The 10,649-nt window shown below is 34.8% G+C and overlaps 1 long non-coding RNA gene across 1 annotated transcript; it reads left to right on the forward strand.

Annotated features, from left to right (window-relative positions):
* Positions 1–183: 183 nt before the first annotated feature.
* On the forward strand, positions 184–7,468 carry LOC141731717 (uncharacterized). Its single transcript, XR_012583687.1, has 3 exons — positions 184–341; positions 7,169–7,244; positions 7,339–7,468. It is a non-coding gene; the product is annotated as an uncharacterized LOC141731717 (long non-coding RNA).
* Positions 7,469–10,649: the final 3,181 nt, after the last annotated feature.

The following is a 10,649-nucleotide window of genomic DNA, read 5'->3' on the forward strand; positions in this document are numbered from 1 at the left end:
GGAGAAAAGGGGCGTGGCTTTATCACGGCGAATCCATATTAAAAATATTGTGGGCGTGATTTAAGCTCAGTATAAATAATAACAGTAGGCGAGGCTTTATGCCATATAAGGACAAAGAGGCGTGGTTTTATCCATATATGGTGTGATGTGGGCGTGGTTTCTGCCCGCTCTGAGGCGGCGCCGCCATTTTGTCCCTCCCTCCCGCCGCTCCCCCTCAGGAACCGCCGCCATTTTGCCCCTCCCTCATCCCCGTTCCCTTCTCCCGTCATGGCGCTGGTCTCGGCCGATTCCCGCATCGCGGAGCTGCTGGGGAGCTGCACCAGCTCATTAAACAGACGCAGGTACCAAAATTTCTTTTAAAATCTTTAATTTTCTCGAAAAATTTCGCTTTCCTCCTCAGCATCCCCCGTTTTACCATCCCAGATCCCCGTTGGTTGCGCTTTTCCCCCGATTTCTCCTCACCCATCCCGTTATTTCTCTCCCGTTTCCCCCTCACGGATCCCCAAAAATCAATTATTTCACCCCAAAATCACCTCTTTTCCCTCACGGATCTCTAAAATCACCCGTTTCACCTCAAAATCAAATTTTTTCCCCTCACAGATCCCAAAAATCATCCATTTTCACCCCAAAAATCGACTTTTTTCCCCTCACGGACTTGAAAAATCACCAATTTCTCCTCCAGTCACGTCTTTCCCCTCACAGACCTTCGGTTTCTCCCTCATTTCCCCTCACAAATTTGCATTTTTCCCTCACAAATTCGCATTTTTCCCTCAAAAATTCGCATTTTTCCCTCAAAAATTTGCATTTTTCCCTCACAAATTTTCATTTTCCCCTCACAAAGTTTCATTTTTCCCTCATAGTTTCGTTTTTTCCCCTCACAAATCCCCCGTTTCCCTCACAAAACCACTTTTTTAGCCCAATTTTTAGCCCTAAAACATTAATTTTACCTAAAAATCGAGCGTATTTAGTCCTAAAACCACCTATTTTACCATGAAAACTGCCAATTCTTATTGCAAAATGGCCCATTTTATAACAAATTCACAAATTTGACTCTAAAATTGATTTATTTTACCCTAAAATTGTATTTTTCTTGCCCTCAAATCACCTGCTTTTACCCAAATTTTTCTTAATGTACTGAAATCCCCACATTCCCACCCCCCAATCCTCTTTTTCTCCTAAATTCTCCAATTTTTCTTTATTTTTTTATTAACTCCAACTTGCAAAAATCCTCAATTTTTCCCTCAAAACTTTTTATTTATAATTTCTACTCCTCAAAATCCCTCATTTTCCCTCATAAATATCCATTTATTTGCTCCAACCCCCAAATTTCCCAATTTTCCCCTCATTATTAACCCAAAACTCTTTTCCTTCATTTTTTCCTCATTTTCTCTCCTTTTCCCCTTCTTTTTTTGCTCATTTTTCCCTTTTTTTCCTTATTTTTTCCTCATTTTTCCCCAATTTTCTCAATTTTTTTCTCATTTTCCCCAATTTTCCCAAATTTTCCTCATTTTTTTTCCACCTTTTTTCTCAATTTTTTCCTCATTTTCCCCAATTTTCACCCTTTTTTCCTAATTTTTCCCCAATTTTCTCAATTTTTTCCACATTTTCCCCAATTTTCACCCCTTTTTTCCCCTCATTTTTCCCCAATTTCTCAATTTTTCCTCATTTTTTCCTCCTTTTCCTCAAATTTTCCTAATTTTCCCCCTTTTGTTCCTCATTTTTTCCCCAATTTTCTCAAATTTTTCCACATTTTCCCTTCTTTTTCCCTTATTTACCACTTTTTTCCCTCATTTTTCTTTATTTTTCCCCAACTTTCTTAATTTTTTCCACATTTTCCCTCTTTTTCCCCAATTTTCCCCTTTTTTCCCTCATTTTCCCCTCCTTTTTTCCCATATTTTCCCCCTCTTTTTCCCTAATTTACCCCTTTTTTCCCTCATTTTTCCCCAATTTTCTCAATTTTTTCCTCATTTTCCCTTCTTTTTCCCCAATTTCTCCACATTTTCCCCATATTTCACCTTTTTTCCCTCATTTTCCCCAATATTTTCAAATTTTCCTGATTTTCCCCAATTTTCCCCTAATTTACCCCATTTTTTCCTCATTTTCCCCCAATTTTCACCCTTTTTTTCTCATTTTCCCCAATTTTCTCAAATTTTTTTCCACATTTTCCCCTAATTTACCCCTTTTTTTCCTCATTATTTTTCTCAATTTTTCCTCATTTTCCCCAATTTTCCCCAATTTTTTCCCTCCTTTTTCCCCAATTTCTCAATTTTTTCCCTCATTTTCCCCAATTTTCACCCTTTTTTTCCCTCTTTTTCCCCAATTTTCTTTCCACATTTTCCCCAATTTCCCAAATTTTTTCCCTCATTTTTCCCTATTTTCCCTCTCCTTTTTTCCCTTATTTTCCCTAATTTACCCCCTTTTTTCCTCATTTTTCCTCTCATTTTTTCCCTCATTTTCCCCAATTTTCACCCCATTTTTTCCTCATTTTCCCTCCTTTTCCCCTCCTATTTTCCTCCTCTTTTTCCCCTCATTTTTCCTCATTTTTCCCAAATTTTCTCTATTTTTTCCACATTTTTCCCTCTTTTTTTCCCCAATTTTCTCAATTTTTTTTCCTCATTTTCCCTCCTTTTCCCCTCCTTTTTTCCCTCATTTCCCCCCTCCTTTTTCCCTAATTTCCCCCTCTTTTTCCCTCATTTTTCCCCAATTTCTCAATTTTTCCCTCATTTTCCCCAATTTTCACCCTTTTCTTTCCCAATTTCTCAATTTTTCCACTTTTTCCCTCCTTTTCCCCCTTATTTTCCCCCTCTTTTTTTCCTCATTTTTCCCCAATTTTCTCAATTTTTTCCACATTTTCCCTTCTTTTTCCCCAATTTCTCCACAATTTCCCTCCTTTTCCCTCTTATTTTCCCCCTGTTTTTCCCTAATTTACCTCTTTTTTCCCTCATTTTTCCTCCTTTTTCTCAATTTTTTCCTCATTTCCCCAATTTTCACCCTTTCTTCCCCCAATTTTCTCAAATTTTTCCTCATTTTCCCCTCCTATTTTTTCCCTAATTTACCCCTTTTTTTCCTCATTTTTCCCCAATATTTTCCACATTTTCCCTCCATTTTTTCCCTAATTTAACTCACTTTACCCTCATTTATTCCTCCTTTTTCCTCAATTTTTCCTCATTTTCCCCAATTTTCACCCGTTTTCCTCATTTTTCCCCAATTTTCTCAATTTTTTCCTCATTTCCCCCAATTTTCTCCAATTTTTTCCTCATTTTCCCTCCTTTTCCCCCACTTTTTCCCTCACTTTTCCTCCTTTTTCCCAATTTTTTCCTCATTTTCTCAATTTTTTCCACATTTCCCCTCCTTTTTTCCCTTATTTTCCCTACTTTTCCCCTCCTATTTTCCTCCTCTTTTTCCCCTCATTTTCCTCATTTTTCCCCAATTTTCTCAATTTTTTTCCACATTTTCCCTCATTTTTCCTCCTCATTTTTCCCCAATTTTCTCAAATTTTTTTCCCTCATTTTCCCTCCTTTCCCCCTCCTTTTTTCTCTTATTTTCCCCGTCTTTTTCCCTATTTTACCCCTTTTTTTCCTCATTTTTCCTCATTTTCCCTCCTTTTTCCCAATTTTCTCAATTTTTTTCCCTGTTTTCCCCTCTATTTTTCCTTCATTTTTTCCCCAATTTTCTCAAATTTTTTCCTCATTTTCCCTATTTTTCCCCTCCTTTTTTTCCCTCATTTTTCCCTAATTTACCCTAATTTTCCCCTTTTTCCCCAATTTCTCATTTTTTCCACATTTTCTCCTCTTTTTCCCTCATTTACCCCTTTTTCCCTCATTTTCCCTCCTTTTCCCCCAATTATCTCTTTTTTTCCCACATTTTCCCCTATTTTACCCCTTTTTTTCCACATTTCTCCTCCTTTTTTCCCTTATTTTCCCCCTCTTTTTCCCTAATTTTCCCCAATTTTCCCCCTTTTTTTCCCCAATTTACCTCTTTTTTTCCTCATTTTTCCCCAATTTTCCCAAATTTTTTCCCTCATTTCCCCCAATTTTCACCCTTTTTTCCCTCATTTTTCCCCAATTACCCCTATTTTCCCTCATTTTTCCCTATTTTTCCCCTCCTTTTTTCCCTTATTTTCCCTAATTTACCCCCTTTTTTTCCTAATTTTTCCCTCATTTTTTCCCCAATTTTCTCAATTTTTTCCTCATTTTCCCCTAATTTACCCCTTTTCCCCTTTTTCCCTCAATTTTCCCCAATTTTCTCATTTTTTTTCTCATTTTCCCCTAATTTTCCCCTATTTTTTCCCTTATTTTCCTCCTCTTTTTCCCTAATTTACCCCTTTTTTTCATCCTTTTTTCCTCATTTTTTCCTCCTTTTTCCTCAATTTTTCCTCATTTTCCCCCAATTTTCACCCCATTTTTTCCTCATTTTCCCTCCTTTTCCCCTCCTATTTTCCTCCTCTTTTTCCCTCATTTTTCCTCATTTTTCCCAAATTTTCTCTATTTTTCCACATTTTTCCCTCTTTTTTTTCCCCAATTTTCTCAATTTTTTTTCCTCATTTTCCCTCCTTTTCCCCTCCTTTTTTCCCTCATTTCCCCCCTCCTTTTCCCTTATTTTCCCCTCTTTTTCCCCTCATTTTTTCCCCAATTTTCTCAATTTTCCCTCATTTTCCCCAATTTTCACCCTTTTTTTTCCCAATTTTCTCAATTTTTCCACTTTTTCCCTCCTTTTCCCCCTTATTTTCCCCCTCTTTTTTTCCTCATTTTCCCCAATTTTCTCAATTTTTTCCCACATTTTCCCTTCTTTTTCCCCAATATTCTCCACATTTTCCCTCCTTTTCCCTCTTATTTTCCCCCTGTTTTTCCCTAATTTACCTCTTTTTTCCCTCATTTTTCCTCCTTTTCTCAATTTTTTCCTCATTTTCCCCAATTTTCACCCTTTCTTCCCCCAATTTTCTCAAATTTTTCCTCATTTTCCCCTCCTATTTTTTCCCTAATTTACCCCTTTTTTTCCTCATTTTTCCCCAATTTTTTCCACATTTTCCCTCCTTTTTTTCCTAATTTAACTCTCTTTTCCCTCATTTATTCCTCCTTTTTCCTCAATTTATTCCTCATTTTCCCCAATTTTCAACCCGTTTTCCTCATTTTTCCCCAATTTTCTCAATTTTTTCCTCATTTCCCCCAATTTTCTCAATTTTTTCCTCATTTTCCCTCCTTTTCCCCCTCTTTTTCCCCTCACTTTTCCTCCTTTTCCCAATTTTTTCCTCATTTTCTCAATTTTTTCCACATTTCCCCTCCTTTTTTCCCTCATTTTCCCTACTTTTCCCCTCCTATTTTCCCCCTCTTTTTCCTCTCATTTTTCCCTCCTTTTTCCCCCAATTTTCTCAAGTTTTTCCTCATTTCCCCCAATTTTCTCAATTTTTTCCTCATTTTCCCTCCTTTTCCCCCTCTTTTTCCCCTCACTTTTCCTCCTTTTTCCCAATTTTTTCCTCATTTTCTCAATTTTTTCCACATTTCCCCTCCTTTTTTCCCTCATTTTCCCTACTTTTCCCCTCCTATTTTCCCCCTCTTTTTCCTCTCATTTTTCCCTCCTTTTTCCCCCAATTTTCTCAAGTTTTTCCTCATTTTCCCCTCATTTTCCCTCCTTTTTCCCCTCCTTTTTTCCCTCATTTTCCCCCTCTTTTTCCCCTCATTTTTCCTCATTTTTTCCTCCTCATTTTTCCCCAATTTTCTCAATTTTTTCCTCATTTTCCCCAATTTTCACCCTTCTTTTCCCCAACTTCTCAATTTTTTCCTCATTTTTCCCCAATTTTCTCAATTTTTTCCTCATTTTCCCCAATTTTCACCCTTCTTTTCCCCAACTTTCTCAATTTTCCCTCTTTTTCCCCAATTTTCTCAATTTTTTTCCTCCTTTTTCCCTATTTTTCCCCTCCTTTTTTCCCTTATTATTTTTTCCCTTATTTTCCTCCTCTTTTCCCCCAATTTTCACCCTTTTTTCCCCTCCTTTTTCCCCAATTTTCTCAATTTTTTTCCACATTTTCTCCTATTTTACCCCTTTTTTTCCTCATTTTCCTCATTTTTCCCCAATTTTCTCAATTCTTCCCCTCATTTTCCCCTCCTATTTTCCCCCTCTTTTTCCCTAATTTACCTCTTTTTTTCCTCATTTTCCCCTATTTTTTCCTCATTTTTCCCCAATTTTTTCCACATTTTCCCTCCTTTTTTCCCTTATTTTCCCCTCTTTTCCCCTATTTTTCCCTCCTTTTTCCCTTATTTTCCCCCTTTTTTTCCCCTCATTTTTCCCCAATTTTCTCCCCCTCATTTTTCCCCAATTTTCACCCTTTTTTTCCCTCCTTTTTCCCCAATTTTCCCAATTTTTTCCCACATTTTCCCCTCTTTTTCTCCTCATTTTTCCCCAATTTTCTCAAATTTTTTTCCTCATTTTTCCCTATTTTTCCCCTCCTTTTTTCCCTTATTTTCCCTAATTTACCCCTTTTTTCCCTCATTTTTTCCCCAATTTTCCCAATTTTTTTCTCATTTTCCCCAATTTTCACCCTTTTTTTCCCTCTTTTTCCCCCAATTTTCTTTCCACATTTTCCCCAATTTTCTCAAATTTTTTTTCCTCATTTTTTCCCTATTTTTCCTCTCCTTTTTCCCTTATTTTTCCTAATTTACCCCTTTTTTTCCCTCATTTTTCCCTCATTTTTCCCCCAATTATCTCAATTTTTTTTCCACATTTTCCCCAATTTTACCCCTTTTTTTCCTCATTTTTTCCTCATTTTTCCTCATTTTTTCCCCAATTTTCACCCTTTTTTCCCTCTTTTTTTCCCCAATTTTCTCAAATTTTTTCCTCATTTTTCCCCTCCTTTTTTCCCTATTTTCCCCCTCTTTTCCCCTAATTTACCCCCTTTTTCCCCCTCATTTTTTCCTCATTTTTTCCACCTTTTTCCTTAATTTTTTCCTAATTTTCCCCAATTTTCACCCTTTTTTCCCTCCTTTTCCCCCAATTTTCTCCACATTTCCCCCATATTTCACCCTTTTTTTCCTCATTTTCCCCCATATTTCACCCTATTTTTCCTCATTTTTCCCCAATTTTCACCCTGATTTTCCTAATTTTTCCCCAGTTTTCTCAATTTTTTCCTCCTTTTCCCCAATTTTCACCCTTTTTTCCCTTTTTTTCCCCTCAGGAGGAGCGCTCCCGCAGCGAACACAACCTGGTGAACATCCAGAAAACCCACGAGCGGATGCAGACCGAGAACAAAAGTAACCACATTTTCCATTTAAATTAAATTTTCCGTGAATTTTAAAGGAATTTTTGGTCATTTTTTTATCATTTTTCACCCCAAAATCTCTTCAGTTTCCCCCTATTACCGCACCAAGCTCCGGGGGCTCTACACCACAGCCAAGGCTGATGCTGAGGCCGAGTGCAAGTGAGTCCAAAATTCCCATTTTTAACCCAAAAACCCCCAAATTCCTCCCATTTTCTCCTTTATCCTTTCAGATTTCCATTTTTCCATTCAAATTCCAAATTTTTTCCTCAAATTCCCATTTTTCCCCTCAAATTTCCACTTTTCACCTCAATTTTTAATTTAATTTATCCTCCAAATTTCTCCTTTATCCCTTCAGATTTCCATTTTATCCCTAACTAATTTAATTTAATTTAATTTAATTTAATTTATCCTCCAAATTTCTCCTTTATCCCTTCAGATTTCCATTTTATCCCTAACCAATTTAATTTAATTTAATTTAATTTAATTTATCCTCCAAATTTCTCCTTTATCCCTTCAGATTTTCATTTTATCCCTCACCTATTTAATTTAATTTAATTTATCCCATTAAATTCCAATTTTTCCCCCTCAAATTCCCATTTTTCAACCCAAAAAACCCCCAAATTCCTCCAATTTTCTCCTTTATCCCTTCAGATTTTCATTTTTCCATTTAAATTCCAAATTTTTTCCTCAAATTCCCACTTTTTCCCCCTCAAATTCCCATTTTTCCCCTCAAATTTCTCCTTTATCCCTTCAGATTTCCATTTTATCCCGAACCTATTTAATTGAATTTAATTTATCCCATTAAATTCCAATTTTTCCCTCTAAAATTTCCACTTTTTCCCCCTCAATTTCCACTTTTCACCTCAATTTTTAATTTAATTTATCCTCCAAATTTCTCCTTTATCCCTTCAGATTTCCATTTTATCCCTAACCAATTTAATTTAATTTAATTTAATTTAATTTATCCTCCAAATTTCTCCTTTATCCCTTCAGATTTTCATTTTATCCCTAACTAATTTAATTTAATTTAATTTAATTTAATTTAATTTAATTTATCCTCCAAATTTCTCCTTTATCTCTTCAGATTTCCATTTTATCCCGAACCTATTTAATTTAATTTAATTTATCCCATAAAATTCCAAATTTTCCCTCTCAAATTCCAATTTTTCTCTCTAAAATTTCCATTTTTTCCCTCTAAAATTCCCATTTTTCCCCTCAGTTTTTCTCTTTTTTCCCTCAAATTTCTCCTTTATTCCTTCAGATTTCCATTTTATCCCATTAAATTCCAATTTTTCCCTCTAAAATTTCCATTTTTCCCTCAGTTTTTCTCTTTTTTTCCCCTCAATTTTCTCCTTTATCCCTTCAGATTTTCATTTTATCCCGAACCTATTTAATTTAATTTAATTTATCCCATTAACTTCCAATTTTTCCCTCTCAAATTCCATTTTCCCCCTCAGTTTTTGTCTATTTTTCCCTCAAATTTCTACTTTAAATTTAAATTTCTACTTTATCCCTTCAAATTCCAATTTTTTTCCTCAAATTCCCACTTTTTCACCTCAATTTTTCTGGTTTTTTTCCCTCAAATTTCTCCTTTATCCCTTCAGATTTTCATTTTATCCCTAACCTATTTAATTTAATTTAATTTATCCCATTAAATTCCAATTTTTCCTTCTCAAATTCCAATTTTTCCCTCTAAAATTCCCAATTTTCCCCCTCATTTTTTCTCTTTTTTCCCTCAAATTTTTATTTTATTCCTTCAGATTTCCATTTATCCCTTTTAAATTCCAATTTTTCCCTCTAAAATTCCAATTTTTCCCTCTAAAATTTCCATTTTTCCCCTCAGTTTTTTTCTTTTTTTCCTTCAAATTTCTCCTTTGTCCCTTCAGATTTCCATTTTATCCCGAACCTATTTAATTTAATTTAATTTATCCCATTAGATTCCAATTTTTCCCTCTAAAATTTCCATTTTTCCCCTCAGTTTTTCTCTATTTTTCCCCTCAAATTTCTCTTTTATCCCTTCAGATTTCCATTTTATCCCGAACCTATTTAATTTAATTTAATTTATCCCATTAAATTCCAAGTTTTTCCTCAAATTTCCAATTTTTCCCCCTCAAATTTCCATTTTTCCCCTCAATTTTTCTCTATTTTTCCCTCAATTTTCTGCTTTATCCCTTCAGATTTCCATTTTATCCCTAACCTATTTAATTTAATTTAATTTATCCCATTAAATTCCAATTTTTCCCTCTCAAATTCCCATTTTTCCTCCTCAAATTTCCATTTTTCCCCTCAGTTTTTCTCTATTTTTCCCTGAAATTTCTCTTTTATCCCTTCAGATTTCCATTTTATCCCGAACCTATTTAATTTAATTTAATTTATCCCATTAAATTCCAAATTTTTTCCTCAAATTCCCATTTTTCCCCCTCAAATTTCCATTTTTCCCCTCAATTTTTCTCTTTTTTCCCCTCAAATTTCTATTTTATCCCTTTAAATTCCAATTTTTCCCTCTAAAATTTCCATTTTTCCCCTCAGTTTTTCTCTTTTTTCCCTCAATTTTCTCCTTTATCCTTCAGATTTCCATTTTATCCCTAACCTATTTAATTTAATTTAATTTATCCCATTAAATTCCAATTTTTCCCCCTCAAATTTCCATTTTTCCCCCTCAAATTCCCATTTTTTCCCCAGTTTTTCCATTTTCCCCCTCAAATTTCTGCTTTATTCCTTCAGATTTCCACTTTATCCCATTAAATTTCAATTGTTCCTTCTCAAATTCCACTTTTTCCCCCTCAAATTTCCACTTTTCCCCTCAGTTTTTCTCTTTTTTTCCCTCAAATTTCTCCTTTATTCCTTCGGATTTCCATTTTATCCCATTAAATTCCAAGTTTTTTCCTCAAATTCCCATTTTTCAACCCAAAAACCCCCAAATCCCTCCAATTTTCTATTTTATCCCGAACCTATTTAATTTAATTTAATTTATCCCATTAAATTCCAATTTTTCCCTCTCAAATTCCCAATTTTTCCCTCTCAGATTTCCATTTTTTCCCTCAAATTTTTTGCTTTATCCCTTCAGATTTTCATTTTTCCATTTAAATTCCAAATTTTTTCCTCAAATTCCCACTTTTTCCCCCTCAAATTCCCATTTTTCCCCTCAGTTTTTCTCTTTTTTTCCCTCAGATTTCCATTTTATCCCATTAAATTCCAATTTTTCCCTCTCAAATTCCCATTTTTCAACCCAAAAACCCCCAAATCCCTCCAATTTTCTATTTTATCCTTCAGATTTCCATTTTATCCCTAACCTATTTAATTTAATTTAATTTATCCCATTAAATTCCAATTTTTCCCTCTAAAATTTCCACTTTTTCCCCCTCAAATTTCCACTTTTCACCTCAATTTTTAATTA

Source organism: Zonotrichia albicollis, chromosome 24 (genome assembly GCF_047830755.1).
Source record: "Zonotrichia albicollis isolate bZonAlb1 chromosome 24, bZonAlb1.hap1, whole genome shotgun sequence".
Classification (NCBI taxonomy): Eukaryota; Metazoa; Chordata; class Aves; order Passeriformes; family Passerellidae; genus Zonotrichia; species Zonotrichia albicollis.